Source organism: Salvelinus sp. IW2-2015, linkage group LG23 (genome assembly GCF_002910315.2).
Source record: "Salvelinus sp. IW2-2015 linkage group LG23, ASM291031v2, whole genome shotgun sequence".
Taxonomy (NCBI): Eukaryota; Metazoa; Chordata; class Actinopteri; order Salmoniformes; family Salmonidae; genus Salvelinus; species Salvelinus sp. IW2-2015.
The window spans coordinates 23,521,089-23,543,194 of NC_036863.1; the positions used below are offsets into that span (position 1 = coordinate 23,521,089).

Genomic DNA, 22,106 nt, shown 5'->3' on the forward strand with positions numbered 1-22,106 from the left:
TGTCCACGAGCACTGCCCTTCTATGAATTGGGTGGTGGTTGTGTATTTGACATCAGTACAAACAAACCCGCAGAATTCCCAGGGTGTGTGTGCCGGTATGTGGTTCTCGCCATGCAGCTATGTGGTCTGTTTTAGCAGCCCGAGCGTAGCGGCAGAGAGGGGCTTGACGTCTGCTAGTCCCCGCCTCCTACACCTCCCTTCTTCTACCCCCTCCCTCCCTCCCTCCCTCCTCTCGTCTCTGACAGGCTTTGGTTTAGTGTGCGGCAGAGCACCCAGCCTTTTCAAGATATGACCTCATAAACCAGAGCAGCGTGAATGTAATGAACTCTCAGCACCTTTGACTGATCTGAGCATATTTACCAAGTCTTCAGGGAGATGGGAGACAGAAAGAGAGAAGGGGACGGAAGGAGGGTTGTGTATTATGGAGTGGACGGCATAGAACATAAGAGTGTGGTATGATCAGTCAGTCTTGTCACACTGTCTGTTTCCTATTGTAGTCTCTGAGGAAACTGGATGTTCACTCAATTGTCTGGTGAGGTCACCATCCACTTACTAGCTACTATGGCCCTCATTTATCTCAATGTGGTGGGAATATGAATATAGATTTGACTGCAAGCCTTCTCCTTAAAATGTCCTGACCTTGAGTGGCTTGCATTGGAGCTGGCCAGCACTGTGTGTGTTCTAGATGTTCTCTCTCTGTGAGACTGCCTTCTCCCCCTTCCTCCTCCCTCCCTCAAGCCAGCCAGCCCCTGTTAGTTTCAAGTTTTATGTCACGTGCACAAATACAGTGAAAGGCCTTTCTCGCAAACTCAAAACCCAACAATCAATGACAATGTAATACAAAAAATAAGAAGAAATAATATGATGAACACAACTAAGTAAGCATTCTAATACAGACTGATTGAGAAAGATTGAGTACATGGGAGAACAAGTATTTGATACACTGCCGAATTTTGCAGGTTTTCCTACTTACAAAGCATGTAAGGGTCTGTAATTTTATAATAGGTACACTTCAACTGTGAGAGACGGAATCTAAAACAAAAATCCAGAAAATCACATTGTATGATTTTTAAGTAATTAATTAGCATTTTATTGCATGACATAAGTATTTGATCACCTACCAACCAGTAAGAATCCGGCTCTCACAGACCTGTTAGTTTTTCTTTAAGAACGCCTCCTGTTCTCCACTCATTACCTGTATTAACTGCACCTGTTTGAACTCGTTACCTGTATAAAAGACACCTGTAAAACATTCAATCAAACAGACTCCAACCTCTCCACAATGGCCAAGACAGAGAGCTGTGTAAGGACATCAGGGATAAAATTGTAGACCTGCACAAAGCTGGGATAGGCTACAGGACAATAGGCAAGCAGCTTGGTGAGAAGGCAACAACTGTTGGGCAATTATTAGAAAATGGAAGAAGTTCAGAGATGACGGTCAATCACCCTCGGTCTGGGGATCCATGCAGATCTCACCTCGTGGGGCATCAAATGATCATGAGGAAGGTGAGGTATCAGCCCAGAACTACACGGCAGGACCTGGTCAATGACCTGAAGAGAGCTGGGACCACAGTCTCAAGAAAACCATTAGTAACACACTACGCCGTCATGGATTAAAATATCTGCAGCGCACGCAGTTCCTCCTGCTCAAGCCAGCGCATGTCCAGGCCCGTCTGAAGTTTGCCAATGACGATCTGGATGATCCAGAGGAGGAATGGGAGAAGGTCATGTGGTCTGATGGGACAAAATAGAAGCTTTTTGGTCTAAACTCCACTCGCCGTGTTTGGAGAAGAAGAAGGATGAGTACGACCCCAAGAACACCATCCCAACCGTGAAGCATGGAGGTGGAAACATCATTCTTTGGGAATGCTTTCCTGCAAAGGGGACAGGACGGACTGCACCGTATTGAGGGGAGGATGGATGGGGCCATGTATCGCGAGATCTTGGCCAACAACCTCCTTCCCTCAGTAAGAGCATTGAAGATGGGTCGTGCTGGGTCTTCAGCTGACAACGACCCGAAACACACAGCCAGGGCAACTAAGGAGTGGCTCCGTAAGAAGCATCTCAAGGTCCTGGAGTGGCATAGCCAGTCTCCAGACCTGAACCCAATAGAAATTTTGGGAGGAGCTGAAAGTCCGTATTGCCAGCGACAGCCCCGAACCTGAAGGATCTAGGAGAAGGTCTGTATGGAGGAGTGGGCAAAATCCCTGCTGCGTGTGTGCAAACCTGGTCAAGAACTACAGGAAACCTATGATCTCTGTAATTGCAAACAAAGGTTTCTGTACCAAATATTAAGTTCTGCTTTTCTGATGTATCAAAATACTTGTCATGCAATAAAATGCTAATGAATTACTAAAACAACAACAACATGTGATTTTTCTGGATTTTTGTTTTAGATTCCGTCTCTCACAGTTGAAGTGTACCTATGATAAAAATTACAGACCTCTACATGCTTTGTAAGTAGGAAAACCTGCAAAATCGGCAGTGTATCAAAATACTTGTTCTCCCACTGTATGTATAGGGGTAAGGTGACTAGTAGAGGTCAACCGATTATGATTTTCAATGCCGATACCGATACCGATTTATAGGGACACAAAAAAAGCCGATACCGGATTAATCGGCCAATTTGTATTTTTTATTTTATATATTATTTGTAAAAATGACAATTACAACAATACTGAATGAACACTTTTATTTTAACTTAATTAATACATCAATCAAATCAATGTAGCCTCAAATAAATAATGAAACATGTTCAATTTGGTTTAAATAATGCAAAAACTAAGTGTTGGAGAGAAAGTAAAAGTGCAATATGTGCCATGTAAAAAAGCTAACGTTTAAGTTCCCTTGCTCAGAACATATGAAAGCTGGTGGTTCCTTTTAACATGTATCTTCAATATTCCCAGGTAAGAAGTTTTAGGTTGTAGTTATTAATAGGAAATTATAGGACTATTTTGTATTTCATATACCTTTGACTATTGATGTTCTTATAGCACTTTAGTAATTTGCCAGTTGTAACAGTATAGCTTCCGTCTCTCCTCACCCCTACCTGGGCTCGAACCAGGAACACATCGAAACAGCCAGCCTCGAAGCACGTTACCCATCGTCCACCAAAAGCCGCGGCCCATGCAGAGCAGGGAACAACTACTCCAAGTCTCAGAGCGAGTGACGTTTGAAACGCTATTAGCGCGCACCCGCTAATAGCTAGCCATTTCACATCGGTTTACACAGCCTAATCTCGGAGAGTTGATAGGCTTAAAAGTCAATAAACAGCTGCTGGAAAACGCACGAAAGTGTTGTTTGAATGAATGCTTACAAGCCTGCTGCTGCCTACCACCGCTCAGTCAGACTGCTCTATTAAATATCAAATAATAGACTTAATTATAACATAATAACACTCAGAAATATGAGCCTTTGGTCATTAATATGGTCGAATCCGGAAACTATCATTTCGAAAACAAAACGTTTATTATTTTAGTGAAATACGGAACCGTTCCGTATTTTATCTAACGGGTGGCATCCATAAGTTTAAATATTCCTGTTACATTGCACAACCTTGATGTTATGTCATAATTACGTAAAATTCTGGCAAATTAGTTCGCAACGAGCCAGGCGGCCCAAACTGTTGCATATACCCTGATTCTGCGTGCATGAACGCAAGAGAAGTGAGACAATTTCACCTGGATAATATTGCCTGCTAACCTGGATTTCTTTTAGCTAAATATGCAGGTTTAAAAATATATACTTCTGTGTATTGATTTTAAGAAAGGCATTGATGTTTATGGTTAGGTACAGTCGTGCAACGATTGTGCTTTTTTCGCAAATGCGCTTTTTGTTAAATCATCCCCGTTTGGCGAAGTAGGCTGTCTTTGTTAGGAAGAAATAGTCTTCACACAGTTTGCAATGAGCTAGGCGTACCAAACTGCTGCATATACCCTGACTCTGTTGCAAGAGAAGTGACATCATTTTTCCTAGTTAAAATAAATTCATGTAGCATGTAATATTAACTAAATATGGCAGGTTTAAACAATATATACTTGTGTATTGATTTTAAGAAAGGCATTGATGTTTATGGTTAGGTACACGTTGGAGCACGACAGTCCTTTTTCGCGAATGCCAACGCATCGATTATATGCAACGCAGAACACGCTAGATAAACTAGTAATATCATCAACCATTGTAGTTAACTAGTGATTATGATTGATTGATTGATTGTTTTTTATAAGATAAGTTTAATGCTAGCTAGCAACTTACCGTGCTTCTTACTGCATTCGCGTAACAGGCAGGCTCCTCGTGGAGTGCAATGAAAACCGGTGGTTAGAGAGTTGGACTAGTTAACTGTAAGGTTGCAAGTTTGAATTCCCGAGCTGACAAGGTAAAAATCTGTCGTTCTGCCCTGAACAAGGCAGTTAACCCACCGTTCCTAGGCCGTCATGGACAAATTTCCTAGGCCGTCATGGAAAATAAGAATGTGTTCTTAACCGACTTGCCTGGTTAAATAAAGGTGTAAAAAAAAAATCTGATTGTTATGAAAACTTGAAATCGGCCCTAATTAATCGGCCATTCCGATTAATCGGTCGACCTCTAGTGACTAGGCAACAGGATATAAGATAAACAGAGTAGCAGCAGCTTGTATGTGAGTGGGTGTAGAGTCAGTATAAATGTATGTGCATATTATGTGTGAGTGAGCAGATAATGGAGTGAGTGTGTAGGGCCCTGTGAGTGTGCATAGAGACAGTGCAAAAATAAAAGGTCAATAAGGGGATACAACGTTAACTCGGATAGTTCGTGTAGCTATTTTGTTAGCGTTTTATCAGTCTTATTGCTTGGGGATAGAAGCTGTTCAAGAGCCTGTTGGTGCCAGACTTGATCCACCGGTACTGCTTGCTGTGCGGAAGCAGAAAGAATAGTCTATGGCTTGGGTGGTTGGAGTTTTAACGATTTTCCAGGCCTTCCTACCACTACGCCTGATGAAGATGTCCTGGATGGCAGGGAGTTCTGCCCCAGTGATGTACAGCGTTGTCCGCACCACCCTCTGTAGCGCCATGCGATCGAGGGCGGTGCTATTACCATACCAGTTAGTGATGCAGCCAGTCAAAATGCTGTCAATGGTACAGCTGTTTAACTTTTTTTCAACATCCTGAGGGGGAAGAGGCGCTGTCACACCTTCTTCACTACTGTGCGCGTTTGTTTGGACCATTTTAAGTATTTTGTGATTTGGAAACTGAGGAACTTGAAGCTCTCGTCATGCTCCACTGCGGCCACGTCAATGTGGATGGAGGCGTGCTTGTCCCCCGTTTCTTGTAGTCCACGATCAGCTCCTTGGTCTTACTGACATTTAGGGAGAGGTTGTTGTTCTGGCACCACACTGCCTGGTCACTGACCTCCTTCCTGTAGGCTGACTTAACYTCGCCGGTGATCAGTCCACACAGTCGTGGGTGAACAGGGAGTACAGGAGGGGACTAAGTACATACCCCTGTGGAGCCCCTGTGTTTAGGGRCAGTGTGGCGGAGGGGATGTTGCCTACCCTCACCACCTAGGGTCGGCCCGTCAGGAAGTCCAGGATCCAGTTGCAGAGGGAGGTGTTCAGACCCTAAGCTTGGTGAGGAGCTTGAAGAGGACAATGATGTTGAGCTGTAGTCAAGGGGACAATAATGTTGAACAGCATTCTCACATAGGTATTCCTCTTATCTACAGTGAATTCGGAAAGTATTCTGACCCCTTGACTTTTTCCACATTTTGTTACGTCCCGGCCTTATTCTAAAATTGATTAAATGTGTTTTTTTACTCATCAATCTACACACAATACCCCATATTGACAAAGCAAAAACAGGTTTATAAAAAAATGTAAAACTGACATATCACATTTACATAAGTATTCAGACCCTTTAGTCAGTAATTTATTAAAGCACCTTTGGCAGCGATTACAGCCTCGAGTCTTCTTGGGTATGACGCTACAAGCTTTGCACACCTGTATTTGGGGAGTTGCTCCCATTATTCTCTGCAGATCCTCTCAAGCTCTGTCAMGTTGGATGGGGAGCGTCGCTGCACAGCTATTTTCAGTTCTCTCCAGAGATATTCGATCGGGTTCAAGTCCGGGCTCTGACTGGGCCTCTCAAGGACATTCAGAGACTTGTCTCGAAGCCACTCCTGCATTGTCTTGGCTGTGTGCTTAGGGTTGTTGTCCTGATGGAAGGTGAACCTTAGCCCCAGTCTGAGGTCCTGAGCGCTCTGGAGCAGGTTTTCATCAAGGATCTCTCTGTACTTTGCTCCGTTCATCTTTCCCTTGATCCTGACTAGTCTCCCAGTCCCTGCAGCTGTTAAACATCCCCACAGCATGATGCTGCCACCACCATGCTTCACTGTAGGGATGGTGCCAGATTTCCTCCAGACTTGACACTTGGCATTCAGGCCAAAGAGTTCAGTATTGGTTTCATCAGACCAGAGAATCTTCTTTCTCATGCTCTGAGAGTCATTTAGGTTCCCTTTGGCAAACTCCAAGCAGGCTGTCATGTGCCTTTTACTAACAAATCTGTTTTATCTTTCTCATTATGGGGTATTGTGTGTAGATTGATGATGAAAATGTATAATTTAATCCATTTTAGAATAAGGCTTTAACGTAACAAAACATGGAAAAAGTCAAAGGCTCTGAATACTTCCGAATGCATTGTATATACAGTTGAAGTCGGAAGTTTACATACACTTAGGTTGGAGTCATTAAAACTCGTTTTTCAACCACTCCACAAATCTCTTGTTAACAAACTATAGTTTTGGCAAGTCGGTTAGGACATCTACTTTGCATGACACAAGTCATTTTTCCAACAATTGTTTACAGACAGATTATTTCACTTATAATTCACTGTATCACAATTCCATTTGGTCAGAAGTTTACATACACTAAGTTGACTGTGCCTTTAAACAGCTTGGAAAATTCCAGAAAATGATGTCATGGCTTTAGAAGCTTCTGATAGGCTACTTGACATAATTAGAGTCAATTGGAGGTGTACCTGTGGATGTATTTCAAGGCCTACCTTTAAACTCAGTGCCTCTTTGCTTGACATCATGGGAAAATCAAAAGAAATAAGCCAAGACCTCAGATTTTTCTTTTAGACCTCCACAAGTCTGGTTCATCCTTGGGAGCAATTTCCAAATGCCTGACGGTACCACGTTCATCTGTACAAACAATAGTACCCAAGTATAAACACCATGGGACCACATCAGTCGTCATACCGCTCAGGCAGGAGACGCGTTCTGTCTCTTAGAGATGAACGTACTTTGGTGTGAAAAGTGCAAATCAATCCCAGAACAACAGCAAAGGACTATATCCACAGTTAAAAGAGTCCTATATCGACATAACCTGAAAGGCCACTCAGCAAGGAAGAAGCCACTGCTCCAAAACCGCTGTAAGACAGCCAGACTATGGTTTGCAACTGCACATGGGGACAACAATCGTTCTTTTTTGGAGAAATGTCCTCTGGTCTGATGAAACAAAAATAGAACTGTTTGGCCATAATGACCATTGTTTTGTAAGGAGGAAAAAGGGGGAGGCTTGCAAGCCGAAGAACACTATCCCAACCGTGAAGCACGGGGGTGGCAGCATCATGTTGTGGGGGTGCTTTGCTGCAGGAGAGACTGGTGCACTTCACAAAATAGGTTGATATTTTGAATCAACATCTCAAGACATCAGTCAGGAAGTTAAAGTTTGGTCGCAAATGGGTATTCCAAAAGGACAATGACCCCAAGCACACTTCCAAAGTTGTGGCAAAAGTTGTGGAAGGCTACCCAAAACGTTTGACTCAAGTTAAAGAATTTAAAGGCAATGCTACCAAATACTAATTGAGTGTATGTAAACTTCTGACCCACTGGGAATGTGATGAAAGAAATAAAAGCTGAAATAAATCATTCTCTCTACTACTTTCATTTCACAATCTTAAAATAAAGTGGTGATCCCAACTTACCTAAAACAGGGAATTTTTACTCGGGTTAAATMTCAGGATTTGTGAAAAACTGAGTTTAAATGTATTTGGCTAAGGTGTATGTAAACTTCCAACTTCAACTGTATCTTTTGTCTTTCTGCCAAAAGTCAAAGAGATTAGTTCCCCCCCCTGTGCTTCCTATAAGCATTTTGTCCTCCTTTCTTCTCCCCTCTGCTCCCCGTACACATGCATGCTTTTCTGAAGGAAGTGCAGCATCACAACTTTATTCATCTGCCCAATTTCTCTCATTCACTTTTGCTTGTAAATGTCCCCACTACTAGCTCTGCTTGTATAACCTTTTAAGCTGTCTTTGCAATTAGTTTAGGTTAGTTTTCACTTGTTAGCATTTAGCTGTGTGATTTCGCTATTAGTTTGTGCAAATTTTGTTAGCATTCTGGTAATAGAGGCCTAATGGGATTTTCTTGTGTTTTTAGTGCCCCCTTGTGTGCAATGCCGTTAATACCGTAAATCCCATGATGAGAGAAGGACGGTATGATGATGTGAAAATGTGGATACTACCCAAGCCTAGTATACACCCTTATGTTATACTAGGGAACTTGTTTCCAMAGCTAGGGCTGACTATAGCTAGGTTCCATACAATTGTCGACAGTTTTTTATGCAGATATTTTAAAATCGGCATAATTTTTTTTCTTCCCACAAGAGATATTTCCATCGAATTCACTTGTTGCTGATTAAAGGCTGTGCGTGATGAGGCAGTGCATATAAAAATACCTTTTGTGGTTAAATTATACAAGTTAAATGGGTTTCCATCGCATTTTCAACTCGACTGATGGTTTTCTCACAAAAATGTTGCGTTATATAGCGAGTGTGCCCACTCTGGTATTGTCACTTGTACTCAATTATTATTATTACTATATATWTTTTTTTATACCTTTATTAAACTAGGCAACAGCTCCAGATACAGTGAAGGTATAACCTACAATACATGATGAGATTATTATGGACAAAAGCACAAGAWAATTTTTATTTGTCAAACGGCAGCCAAGCATCACTGATCATGTCACCAGAATAAGACCCTCAAAATGTATTAGAACGTAGCATCAAGCTCATATCATGCACTTTCACCACCCTGTGAAGTTCATCATAACTTATTTAATATGCAGCCTAGTAAACTGCATGCTTTGCCGAGTCGTAGAGGGAGGACCACGCAACATGTCATCACGTGACTCCAAGTGTACTTTGATATAATGGTTATTATATAAATATTTGCGCATAAAAGCGTTTCCGCCATTTATCGCATAATACATTTTACCGGCACAAAAAGATCCAACCTTGTCTWGTGTATTTTATTTTGACGATCTTTGGAAAGTTTACAGACAAATGTTCTGTTTCTATCAGGCCTGTCATATACTTTACTCGCATGAAAAAGTTGGATGTAATCTTGGTTACTGAGGACTTGTAAAGAGTAGAATCAACAACCTCTGCAACAAAGACTGTTGCTTTGTGAGAATGTGTTAAAGTTCACAGTTAGCCATTATTATGGAAATGACAGCTGAAAAGTACCAGTGACCTGGCATTGTCCTCAAGTCAGAGAAGGTCCACCGGAGACATGGCCCAGTGAGACACGGGTGCCGGTACATATAGATGGAAACAGAAAAGTCTGAGCCTTTTGGGTAAAACAGTGGGGTAAATTCTGCATGGAAATATGCCCCAATCCTGCACCAGTATGAACACTGGATGGGCTGGTGGCAGGGATGGGGGTGATAGGTGGGTGGAAGGAGAATGGATGAAAGGATGGGGTTATAGAAAAGACGCAGGCGTAATGGTGGGGGATGGATGGATGCAGTATGATGTGGATGGGGATTTATTCTGAAGTAACACAGCTTCTGTACTGAGACTGGCTGTGTGTATCTCTCTCCCTCTCTCCCTCCAGTCATCCTAAGTCCGTTTGGTCTGAATGGGACTCTGACGGGTCAGTCATTCAAGCTGTCAGACCCTCCCACCCAGAAACTGATAGAGGAGTGGAACCAGTTCTATCCCATAAGCCCCAGCTCTAAAGACAAGGACAAAAATGACTCTCCATCGGAGGACAAGATGGAGTACATGGACTGGGAGGACGACTCGCTGGCCGCTGTGGAGGTCCTCGTTGGTAAGACCTCTCTCTCGCCAACACAGACCCCTTGACTTTTTCCACATTTTGTTATGTTACAGTCTAAACTGCATTAAATAGTTTTTTGCCCCCAATATTCCACACACACTGCTCCATAATGATGAAGTGAAAACWGTTTTTTAGACATTTTAACAAATGTATAAATAACAGAAATACCTTATTTACATAAGTATTCAGACTCGAAATTGAGCTCAGGTGAATCCTGTTTCCATTTATCATCCTTGAGATGTTTCTTCAACTTGTTTGCAGACCACCTGTGGTAAATTCAATTGATTGGACATGATTTGGAAAGGCACACACCTGTCTATTTAAGGTCCCACAGTTGACAGTGCATGTCAGAGCAAAAACCAAGCAAAGAGGTCGAAGGAATTGTCCGTAGAGCTCCGAGACAGGATTGTATCGATTTCACAGATCTGGGGAAGGGTACCAAAAAATGTCTGCAGCATTGAAGGTCCCCAATAACACAGTGGCCTCCATCATTCTTAAATATAAGAAGTTTGGAACCACCAAGACTCTTCCTAGAGCTGGCCCCRCGGCCATACTGAGCAATCAGGGGAGAAGGGCCTTGGCCAGGGAGGTGACCAAGAACCCGATGGTCACTCTGACAGAGCTCCAGAGTTCCTCATTGGAGATGGGAGAACCTTCCAGAAGGACATCCATCTCTGCAGCACTCCACAAAGCAGGCCTTTATGGTAGAGTGGCCAGACGGAAGCCACTCCTCAGTAAAAGGCACATGACAACCCGCATGGAGTTTGTCTTTGGTCGGTTGAAGCCAATATTGAACTCTTTGGCCTGAACGCCAAGCGTCACGTCTGGAAGAAACCTGGCACCATCTCTACGATGAAACATGGGGGTGGCAGCATCATGCAGTGGGGATGTTTTTCAGCGGCAGGGACTGGGAGACTAGTTAGTCCAGTTAGTCGGAAAGATGAACGGAGCAATGTACAGAAAGATCCTTGATGAAAACCTGCTCCAGAGCGCTCAGGATCTCAGACTGGGGCAGTTTCACCTTCCAGCAGGACATCAACCCTAGGCACAAAGTAAAGACAACGCTGGAGTGGCTTCGAGACAAGTCTTTGAATGTCCTTGAATGGCCCAGCCAGAGCCCGGACTTGAACCTGATCAAACATCTCCGGAGAGACCTGAAAATAGCTGTGCAGCGACGCTCCCCATCCAACTTGACAGAGCTTGAGAGGATCTGCAGAGAATAATGGGAGCAACTCCCCAAATACAGGTGTGCCAAGCTTCCAGCATCTTACACGAGACAAATTGAGTCTGTAATTGCTGCCAAAGATGCTTCAAATAAGAACTGAGTGAAGGGTCTGAATACTTATGTAAATGTCATATTTAAATTATATATTTTTTTACACATTTGCAAAAAATTCTAAAAAAAACTGTTTTTGCTTTGTTATTATGTGGTATTGTGTATAGATTAATGAGGGGGGGAAATGATTTAGTTCATTTTGGAATCACACTGTAATGTAACAAAATGTGGAAAAAATCAAGGGGTCTGAATACTTTCCGAATGCACTGTATATGGAATGGGATAAAAGGATGGGGGTTCTATTCCTGCACGGATCACATACACATACTTAACTGCTAATAATGAGTGGGTGTTTGTCTCTCTCTCCAGGTGGTGTGAGGATGGTGTACCCAGCCTGCCTGGTGCTGGTGCCCCAGTCTGACATCCCGGCCGTGGTCCCCCAAGGGTCCTCGCACTGCACCGCCGTCTACTCTGGTGGCCACCAAGTGCCTGCATCCCAACGAGACCCTGCCATTTCCTCAGTCACCCTCACGCCCCCAACCTCACCCGAGGAGGCCCATACAGGTACAATGAGTACGTGGATAGAAACATGTCAACCTATATTTAAATCTGTCTGTACATTATAGATTAGGCCAGTGGTCACCAATCGGTCGACAGCGAATGACTGGTTGATCTCCAAAGCATTTCTAGTCGGTCGGCAAACATTCCTGTAAAAAAACAACAATAAAGCTGCGTTCCTCTTTTTTTATTAGTCTCTCGCTGTTGGTGGTAGGTGCACCCGATTCAGCTGCCCTGCGCGCAGGGTAAGCGAAGGGTTCCGATTTTGAACCATTTCATGTGTCTGAAGGTACAAACTCTACCTTCCTGGCGGGCCCGGAGAGCAAATCAAGTGCACTATAGGTTTACCGCTGGCCAATCGGATGTCACAGATTACCGTATCTGCAGTAACATAGCAGGTGTCAAAGAAAGCTACAGCAAAGTTGATAGTGAAAGTTTTGAAACCTTGGTGTTTTTCCTATTTTGTTACATTACAACCTGTAATTTAAATAGATTTTTATTATGATTTCATCTAATGGACATCAAAATTGGTGAAGTGAAATTAAAATAATAACTTTTTTTATTTTTTTTAACGCAAAGTGGTATGTGCAGTGCATGCAATGAATACCCGAAATAAGATCTGGTGCAACCAATTACAGCTTTTTGGCCATCAAGGAAAATGCTATTTCTGCCGCAAACCCACCACTCATCCCCCCGAGAACACCATCTCCACAGTGAAGCATGGTGGTGGCAGCATCATGCTGTGGGGATGTTTTTCATCGGCAGGGACTGGGAAACTGGTCAGAATTGAAGGAATGATGGATGGCGCTAAATACAGGGAAATTCTTGAGGGAAATCTGTTTCAGTCTTCCAAAGATTTGAGACTGGGACGGAGGTCCACCTTCCAAAAGTACAATGACCCTAAGCATACTGCTAAAGCAACACTCGAGTGGTTTAAGGGGAAATATTTAAATGTCTTGGAATGGCCTAGTCAAAGCCCAGACCTCAATCCAATTGAGAATCTGTGGTATGATTTAACGATTGCTGTACACCAGCAGAACCCATCCAACTTGAAGGAGCTGGAGCAGTTTTGCCTTGAAGAATGGACAAAAATCGCAGTGGCTGGATGTGCCAAGCTTATAGAGACATACCCCAAGAGACTTGCAGCTGTAATTGCTGCAAAAGGTGGCTCTATAAAGTATTGACTTTGGGGGGTGAATAGTTATGCACGCTCAAGTTTTCAGTTTTTTTGTCTTATTTCTTGTTTGTTTCCCAATAAAAAATATTTTGCATCTTCAAAGTGGTAGGCATGTTGTGTAAATCAAATGATACAAACCCCCCAAAAATCTATTTTAATTCCAGGTTGTAAGGCAACAAAATAGAAAAATGCCAAGGGGGTGAATACTTTCGCAAGCCACTGTAAAACCATGACTAGAGACTGTCAACAAATACAGCAAAGAGCTGCTGTTTTTATGAGTGAGTTCATGTTTCAGTTCTTACTGTCAACACTTTTTATTCAACACTTTTATAAGCCATACATTTACGCATCCTTCCTACTTCCACTTGCACTACAACCAGCACTGCAGCTGTAATGAAAGTGTAGGAAAATGTATCAATAGTGTTGCGTTGTTATTGCTAGCGGCTTGTTTTTAATTTATAGAGGAATATTTCACTTTCTCTGTTCATAGGAGTAACAWCATGAATTTGTGCATGAGGCAGAAATAATGCAGTGTGACTTGAGTTTCGCCATCAGCTGGAAGACGGTGTCCCCTTTTTGGTCAGTGTCAACGACCGAAAGGGACAGGGAGGGGCGTTCTGAGGCGGACCCTCAGTCTGCTGCTCTCTCCCTCCGCTGAGACTGAACATCAGATGCAGGCACCATCAGCCCAGTAAAATAAAAAATAAAAAGCAAGCTGTGCCTCAGAAGTAATACAACAACTGATGTATTTCCAGTGTGATCATATAGCCTACCTCAAATTTTGAAATATATATATTTTTTAAATATCCGACTACGAAGCATTGGCAGGGCAATTCAAGCAAAGCCAATATGTGGTGATAATATGGGCCTATAGCCTACTGCCCAAACCTAATTGCTACTGTACAATTTTAAATAGGTTAATGTAGCATAGGCCTACTTTTTTTTAATCATGTATGAAAAAATCTGAGTGGTAGATCCCGGCTTGTATTTTCACTCCGAAAGTGATCTTGACCCAGAAAAAGTTGTTGACCACTGGATTAGGTAAATATGAGATATCATATTTCATAAATCTTGTAGTAATAGATTATATATGATAAAAATGTGTCTGGAGAGTTGCTGTGACACATGTCCCTCATACATGGGCGCCTGACTTTGTCTGAAAGTGGGAGTGCAAAATATATATATATATATATTTTTTTAAAGAATAAAACATTTTACAATATTTTTGGGGTGCATTTTTTCAAATAGTTTCCTGCAATTTTACACTTTCTTCACAAGGTGTAACCATATTTATGAACAGAAAACAAACATTTCTTAGGTTTTCACACAATAAATTATATTGAAAATGTTTTTTAATGACTAGATTACTAATCTACTCCCTTCCCTGAAAATCCCACCCCCAATAATGAATTGACGAGTCTGAAACTCTACCAACCCTCTGACTCACAAACATCTCACCCCCTTCCTTGAAAACCCCACCCATAGGGATTGATTTGCAGGTCTGAAACCCTTCCAGCTCTGTGACTCTCACAGATATCCTGCTCCTCCCTTGACAATCCCACCCACAGTGATCGATTGACAGGCCAAACTGCTAACTTCTCTAGGGTAGGTGAGATGCTAACGTCCCACCAGGCCAACATCCGGTGAAACTGCAGAGAGCTAACATTTTAAATACACCATTCGTTGTATTAAACATTCTTGTAAATACATGTATCTTACATCATTTAAAAGATGAACGTCTTATTAATCCAGCCGCTGTGTCAGATTTCAAAAAGGTTTACTGCAAAAGCAAACATGCGATTTTCTGAGGACGGRGCSCCACACACACAYGTATTACTAGCATTTRCCAACCAAGCATTAGCGTCACGAAAGTCAGAAATAACAATAAAATAAATRGCTTACCATTGAAGYTCTTCCTCTGGTGGCAATGCCAAGTGTCCTAACTACACAGTGAATGTTCGTTTTGTTTGATAAAATCAATTTTTATAGCCTAACACAAAACATTTGTAAACCGGTTGCGTCGTGATTGACGGAGCCACGAGTGTTACGCATAGCAGTACATATTCAAGAGCATTTTCAACAAGTTTATATATTTAAATATTTGCGAATAAATCAGGAAAAGCTAAAACAAAGTCTAGGTATACAGATTTAACCCAAATTATAGAGGAAATTGATAGAGACAGTGAGACCGAGTTMCTTCAGGAAGATGAATCTTTCAGCGAAGCTAGTTTTGACTCCCAGGCGGAAGAAATGTTTCTGCACGGCGAGGATGCCATGCTGGATTGGTAAGTTCTAATGCTAATGTCATTGTTTGAAATTAATATAAAATATTATTCATTTGKGATTATTATTATTATTWTTTWTTTTTTTTTGCAATATATAAAAATATCATCTGTAATGAAATGTGTAAAGTACACATTGGCAATACTGTGTGTGTGTGATATATTTTTAAAATGTATTTTACATAAACATGGAATGGAACAGCACTTCACCATAGTGATTATGTTCCCTGTACTCTATATATATCTGTTTATTTTACGTGTTGATACAGGGCTCATACGTGAAAGTATTGTAAATGATTTGTTTTATCTTTCACAGTGGCAGTGATTCTGATTATGAGCCGCCAATGTCTAGGTGTCCATCTCCCTCTGAAGCTGGTTCATCCAGCCGGACCCCCGCTGTCTCCGGGCTCAACACCTACCCGGCCATCTAGAGGTGTGAAGTCAGTGACAAAGAAGAGGAGGTGGGGAAGACTCTGTGTTAGAAGATGATGTGGAACCAAATCCACCAGTTTTTAGACCCAAAAGGCAGCCAGGACCTCAACTAGACATGACTGCAAAGTACATCCCCCTTCAACGTTTTCAACTGTTTTTCACCTCGTCAGTTGTTGATTCCCTGGTGGCGAACACCAATAAGTATGGGGCTAAGAAGCAGGCAGGAAAGAAAGAGGCATGGAAGACCATTTCCATGTCAGACCTTTTCTGCTACTTTTCAATGGTCATTTACATTGGGCTGGTGAAGTTGAAAACTCTAAGGGACTACTGGAAAACGTCAGCTCTCTATCAACTGCCTTTCCCCATGACTGTCATGTCTTCTAAAAGGTTTCTGACTATCTCACGGGCGCTTCACATCAGTGACCCAGAAGTTGATGAGGAGAATGACAAGAAGAGAGGCACACCAASGTTTGATAGGCTCTGTAAAATAATACCTCTACCCCAGCATCATTGATGCCTGAAGACTTATTTTCAGCCCGCCCAGAACCTGTCCATCGATGAGAGGATGGTAGCCTCAAAGGCCAGAATCAGCCTCAAACAATACATGCGTAACAAACCAACCAAATGGGGTTACAAGCTGTTTGTTTTGGCTGATTCTGTGTGTGCCTACACTTGCAATTTTTTTTGTTTATGAGGGGGGAAACAGTTTTGCTACCGGTAATGGACTGAGTTATGATTCCGTTATGGAGTTATTGGATTTTCAACTGCTGGGGAAGGGCTACAAACTGTTTGTGGACAACTTCTACACAAGCCCTACCCTGTTTACAGAGCTGAGGAAGCGGGAGGTGTGGTCTTGTGGCACCATTCGTACCAACAGGGTGGGATTTCCAAAGACCAAGGTGAACGACATGCCTAAGCGGGCTGAGCGGGGTACCATGCGATGGATCCGTGAAGATGGCCTGCTGTTTGTGAAGTGGATGGATACCAGAGAGGTGGTCATGTGCTCCAGTATACACAAGTCCTTCAGTGGAGATCACGTCGTCAYGCGTGTGAAGGACGGTGCCGGGGCATGGACCACAAAAAATGTCCTCATTCCAGCTGCTGTGAAGGACTACAACAAGAGCATGGGAGGTGTGGACCTGTCAGATGCGCTGATAGGATACTACAATGTTCTTCACAAGACCATGAAATGGTACAAAACATTTTTCTATCATTTCATTAACATTGCTGTGGTGAATTCCTTCATCCTCCAGAAGGAAATGGCCAAGAGCTGTGGACWYCCCCCCATCTCCCAGCTAGCCTTCAGGGAGCTGCTCATCCAGGAGCTTGCTCGCTACAGCAAGTCCACTGCAGCACCTTCTGCTCCAACCAGTGCTGTTCACCTGCCCAGATTCATCTCTGCAGGCATGAATGTGCCTCAGGGCAAAAAGGGCACAGTGGGGAGGCGACGTTGTGCCCTTTGTCACAGGAAATGCCCCATCACCTGCACCACCTGTTCAGTAACCCTCTGCTTTACAGCAGAAAGAGACTGCTATTGGGCATGGAATCAGCAGCACAATATTATGTAGAGGACTGAGGGTCTTCACTATATTGTAAATAGAAAATGTGTAAATAGTTACCCTTGTTATTTTTTATTTTTTMGGGGGTGTGTTAGAATAGCATTTATGTATTTTGTATATAGTTATTTCCTTCAAAATGTATCACTGTACCAATTCGGCCACTTGGGTACATTTGGGTACATTTGTGTGGGACACCTGGGTGACTTAATGCTCAATGTCATGTAGCTCGCTCATTTTTTAAGTTATCTGTCTAAAACTTTGCTCAGCTATTGTTGCCATCTTATGTTCTTCATTCAAATCATCCACAGCATCCTATCTGTATGTTTCACTGTTCTTGGCCATTTGAAAGATGATGCAGCAACAATAAAAAACAGAAAACTGATGTTTATTTCCTTGTATTTTCTTCTACCAGATCTATTGTGTTATATTCTCCTACATTCAATTTACATTTCCACAAAACTCAGAGTGTTTCCTTTCAAATGATACCAAGAATATGCATATCCTTGCTTCTGGGCCTGAGCTACAGGCAGTTAGATTAGGGTATGTCTTTAGGCGGAAATTGAGAAGAAGGGGGGGGGGGGGTACCCCAAAGAAGTTAAGAATGTGGCCAGGGTAACGCATGACAATGAAATTAAATTGAAAATGGGAGGAATAATATTGTTTTACCTAATAAGAATTATGTTTTAATGGGTAGGTTAGGAAAAAGCATTGTTAAATTGCACGTTAAGTTTTCATTTTCTTTTTGTCACAAATAACAGAATCAGAATAATGTAATGCAATGACAAATGTGAATTTTGATGTATCTTTAAACAATTTTCTTTGTCAATGTGGCAGTGTTATCTGGTAGTGGATTGAACAATAACTGTTAACTTGAAAATACTTTATTACATATGTCATTCTTTGGCAGCTATATCAATCCATAAATTGCAGCCCAGAATCTGCAATAAAAACAATAAAATGTAGCTCCGGTAATATGGGTCATATTTGAACTGGCTAAAGCAGGGGTCTCCAACCTTTTCTTTAATAAAAGCTACCTCATACTAAGACATTTTTTGAGTTACTCATATACAGCTTGCATATTTTGTTATTGTGTAGGCCTAATTTGATTAATAGAAACAAAGAACAGCACTACATACATAATGTAAATGTGTTTTGGTTCTTAAAACAACACATTTTGAACAAAAATCATTCTACTATAGCCTACCTTGAGAATCTTGCCTTTTAAAGATAAAACAGTTTTACATTTGATCAAATCTGTAGCCTGCAGCTACAGGACTAGGCTACTATTAATTGTCATTCTGTTTAATAGTTTCAAGTTTTAATGTCACATGCACAAGTACAGTGAAATGCCTTTCTTGCAAACTCAAAACCCAACAATGCAGTAATCAAAATCAGTGTATTACTAGAAAAAAACATAGGTGCATACAGACAGCTTGGCTACATTGCAGGGGTTGGAACCAGTCCTTTTTTTGAGGAGCAGAATCAGAGCCGCGTAAGTGACCTATACTGTTCTGGAACAGAACACTTATTTTTAAGGCATGGGAACCGGTTAATAAAGTTATTTTACATTCCAGGCATTTTTTTTCAGTCCCACAAAAACTCAACAAAGTGTCTATGCAAAGCCCTCACTCTGTCATTCAGAAATATATTCCAGTGTCTGCCTGACAGCTGAAAATATTTGCCTGTYTGTGTGTGTAGGCTACCTGCCCCTCCCCCTCCGAAGTATAGGCTACTGTAGCCTACTGATGTTACAAGCGTGATTCAGAAATTAGGAAGAGAGATTTTTAATTGGAGAATAATGGATTCACTTTTTGAATGCTAGTTAATGATATTCTAGTTATCACATTTCACATTGGATTTATTAACTACAAAAGGTTAGAAGTATTTTTATTTCAATTCTGGTGCCACTCTGCACACACAAGCTTGTTAGCTAGCTATCTCTCGTCCAACGTTAAGCCAACTCTCTGTTCAATGACATTCAAAGTTCCTTTATAGAAGCTGCACCTCGTAGGTATAATTTGGTCAGCCTAATTCAGATAATGCATGTCATAACAACAAGATGCCCAGCATTTCAAGCCAAGCCTCCTCCACGCTTTCTTGCTCGCTCCCCACCCCAAAACTGATCTCGCATCTCGCGCCCTACACGTCTGTCAAATGTATGTAAATAGCTTGCCAATTCCATAGCAAGCTGCTCTATCCGCACTGATTGGTTAAGTAATTTAGTGTTGAGCTAAATGTAAAAAAAAACATTGATTTCAGAGGTTTAAAAAGGAACAGAAAGGAATGGTATAAACCGTTACTTTTTTGGGGTTCAAACCGGTCCAGAACTTTATTTTGCTGGTCGGAACAGTGGCACGAAACGAAGAAGAAAAAAAAAAAGATTATGTTCAGAACAACTTGCCTTGTGGTTAGTGTCTGACCTGAGATTGGAAGGCCGAGTCAGATAAAAGACTGTAAGAATGGCACCTGATGCCTCTCTGCTTGGCACTCAGCATTAAGGAGATGGGGGGTAAGGCCCTGCGATAGACTAGCATCCTGTCCAGGGGGTCTACTTGTACATCAAGCTGCATCAAGCTATACAGAAACAGGAGATAGGCTCCTGCCTTATGAGCTGTTCTGGCTTACACAAGCAAAGACTCTGGCAAGGCTACTTACAGTACATACGAAAAGATTGGAAAGTAATTTTAGTTCCAACCCCTGCTACATTGTAACCGCGAAGCGGCCACGATGCACTCGCATATCAGGCTTAGCCAGGACAGTTACTTTTGTAACTGAATGAAAACATTTTAACGATGTGATTTAACTGACTGACGTTGGGGAAATAGATGGCAAAAATGCAGAATGGTGTTGAATGTCTGTAAACAGCTTGTGGATAATTTTTCTCCCAAAAATGTAATCATGTAATAATATTAGGCGTACTGATTATTTCTCAGTGTCTACTTTGCTAGCTACTCATTGACAGCCCGCGAGCTACCGGACATGCYGTTTCTCATGAGAATCCCAATTGCATACTACTCGTGTCCTCTCTCCTCGCTTCCTTTTCAAAACCCATTGGATGAGAAAGCCAGAGGTCCCTCCCCTCTGACCTTCTCCAATGAGTTTTGAGAAGGAGGRGAGGAGAGAGGACACGAGCAACTGAGATTCTCCCAGAGACTGAGATACCTCAAAGCCTAATCAGACATGCCCGTGCTCATCATGGTTCTTAGAGGCAAAGTGAAATGACAAAATTTGCTCGTGATGCTGCTCAAATTATATGTAACAACACCCTGAGTGCATCGAACATTAAACACCGATACAAATGTAACAACAGGTCAACAAAATAGACAAAAAGACCAGTGGCGCAACTTGTGCTTTCTAACTGCTCTGTTCCAAAATACTGGAGAGACGCGGCGAAGCAAAACTTTAGAGAGGGCAAAACCATTAATCTTCCGAACGGCGGGGGGGGGGGGCTACAAACTGCAATCTTTTAATTAATTATATAGTGTATAAAATGGGCATATCTATTTTAATACAGACTAGCTCAAAACATTACTAATCATCGAAAATTGCCCAATGGATCAGGATACTTTTGTGGTAACAAAAAGAAATTGGGGTGCAAAAACATGTTTGCAGCACCTCTATTTTGAAAGTGGGGATGCAGCTGCTCCATTTGCTCTATTGCTCAGGTGCCTATACCCCCATATAGTGAGCAGTGTTCAAGAGGTGTGTTGTCAAAGCTGGTAATTGTAGGACAATAAATATTGCCACTTGCGGTTTGATGAGCCGATTCATAACCACTCCCTCCCATCCCTCCCTCCCCCAGTGGACTCCCAGTCGGCTCTGAAGTGGGTGAAGATGTCGTCGGCTGTGGATGGCTTCAGTGTGGACAGCACCAGTCACCACGAGGGGAAGATCCCTCGCAGGCTAGCCAGCCAGGTGGTGGAGAGGGTCTGGCAGGAGTGCAATATCAACAGAGCTCAGAACAAGTACGTGTCTCTGCTACTGTCTCAGCATACACACACTCTCAACCAAAGCCCTAGAAGAAGTAGAATTGCTATAGGTGAGTGAGCTGCACGATATGGGCAAAATATGTATTTGCAATATTTTTACAGAATATCGAGATTTCGATTTGACTTGCGATATAGATCAAAACACTTGGGTGAAATGTTGGAATCATAGAAATTAAATGATTTATATTAAGAAGCAAAGTGGAACGCAGCATCGTTCTTGTTTGGAACAATCTGTTGACTGCATTTGACCAAACAGAACAGCCTGCAAACTTATAGTGAATCTAACAGCGAGGAGAAGGAACTGAGCTGCTTGACTGGCAGAAGGGGGTGCTTGGTGTGTGTGCGAAGCAGCTGCAAGAGGAGAGAGGGAGAGAGATGACAAATGGAGTAAACTAACACGACTGAATGGCATTTAAAAGTGTTGCATGAGATATGGAGCTCTTGCATTATGGATATTGTGCATGTCAATATTGCGATTTCGATCTGAATTCAATTAATTGTGCAGCCCTAACAGGCATACACAAACACATGGTCACACACACTGTCAACGAACACATGCTCACACACAGCTGAAAAGAAACCTCACACACATACATGTTTACCACACCATAGACACATTTAACGAAGCCTAGAGAGAATATGCAGGATCTACCACAACACGTGCGTGCACACACACACACACACACACACACACACACACACACACACACACACACACACAATCAACGTTGCCTAACA

At 42.2% G+C, this 22,106-nt stretch overlaps 1 pseudogene; it reads left to right on the forward strand.

The window, feature by feature from the left end:
* The window catches only part of LOC111950517 (mediator of RNA polymerase II transcription subunit 13-like), a 167,437-nt pseudogene that overhangs the window by 102,488 nt on the left and 42,843 nt on the right, over positions 1–22,106 (forward strand).